This window comes from Geospiza fortis, unplaced genomic scaffold, assembly GCF_000277835.1.
Source record: "Geospiza fortis unplaced genomic scaffold, GeoFor_1.0 scaffold432, whole genome shotgun sequence".
Taxonomy (NCBI): Eukaryota; Metazoa; Chordata; class Aves; order Passeriformes; family Thraupidae; genus Geospiza; species Geospiza fortis.
Genome location: NW_005054436.1, coordinates 1666353 through 1667985, shown reverse-complemented (window position 1 = coordinate 1667985; position 1633 = coordinate 1666353).

Sequence of the window (1633 nt, the reverse complement as noted above, 5' to 3'; positions counted from 1 at the left end):
GCAGGGAGGGGACCTGCCCTGTGCCTCTGGGTTATCCCCCGCCCCGTCTTGGTGGCAGCTCCTCTCCGTGTCCGTCCCCATGGGAGGATCGGCACCTCCGCAGCGTTTCCCTGGAAAAGCCCCGCGGCGTTGGGAGCTGCTTGCAAGGACGGGGGATCCGTGCACGGAAAAAACCTGCAACGTCTTGTCCTTAATCCGTCTGCCGGGCTGGCTCCTGCGGGGAGCCAGGTGCCTGCTGCGACAGGCAACGCCTCCGCCGTGGCAAGAGCACCCGGTGCCCTGCAAACAGCGGGGGGACAGCCAGCCCGGAGCACCGGAGGGGCCGGAGACACCGAGGGGAGGCCATCAGGGAGCGGCAAAGCTCCGGGGAATGGAAGGAGGAGGTGTTGGTGGCCCACCCCTGGTCACAGTGCCACCGGTGTCACCCTGTGTGTCTCTTCCCCTCTCCCGCCCTGCGCTCCCCAGCTGGGATGTTCCCGCCCGGATCCGGCTCCTGCCGGGGGAAGGTGTTATTTACCTTCAAACCTGTTCGGTGGCTTCTCCGGGGTGGGGACGCGGTGGGATGGAGGCTCTGCAGGGATGAGGCACTGCCGGGCACTGGGGTGGTCCTGCCCCGGGACCCCCTCTGCTCTGCTACCCGGGGCTGGGATAACTCAGGGAGCAGGGGACACTCTGTGGCAGCTCAGGGCTGGCTCTGGGACACTGGGACAGCAGCGAGGTCAGGGCCCGTTGCACAACCCTCAGTGCTCCTGTCATGACAGGAGCCATGGCTGGAGGCGACTGGAGCCACGGCTCTGCTCCAAGTGGGATTTCACCCCGCACCAGCTCCTTCTCCAGGGCCTGCTGGCTCACCGAGGTGAGACCAGGCAGCTTTCTGCGCTGTGATTTAGAGGAAGAAAGAAAAAAAAAACAATCCAAGTTTGTTTTCCCAGTTGAAATTAATTTTAGTTCAGGCTCTGCGTGGGATCGTGTTTGAGAGCCGAGCCAGCAGCGTGGATGGGGTGGTGTTTATTTGCTTGGTGGAGATGTTTTCCTGGCTGGAGCAGCCCCCCAGGTGTGGCCCAGGGCAGGCTGGCAGCAGGGGCTGTGTGGCCAGAGCCACTGTCAATATTATTTTTGCTCTTACCCTGCCTGCAGTGCTCCGGGTCCCCCGGGGTGTTGCAGGGCGTGGATGCTGTGCTGAGACAAGGATTTGAGAAGCAGATTGGTTGCCTTTAGGGGCTCCCAGACACCCTAAAGAGTTCAAGGTTGCAAAGGGAGCAGAGGGACAGGATGCTGGAGCAGAAGGGCTGGATAGGGTCCCTTCCAAATCAGAATATTCTGTGATACTGGAGCACAGCTCTGTCAGGGTCCATCCGCGTCCTGACAGCTCCATGGGGCTCTCAGGAACGGGGTTCACGGTGCACCCCACTGGTGTGATCAAGCAGAGCAGTCCCCAGGCCTGGATGGTGCTGGGAGGGACCCCCAGAACGGGGGGAGAGCAGCAGCCCCGTGGGGCAGGGGGGCTTCTGGCTGCTCTGGCTGCTGAGAGCAGCGCACAGGTTCCCTTGGGGACCTCGCAGCCCCTTCCCGCCCGGCTGGCAGCTCCCCCTCCTCCCCATTTTTGGGCGGTGAGTCAGTGGCGGTGGAGGGG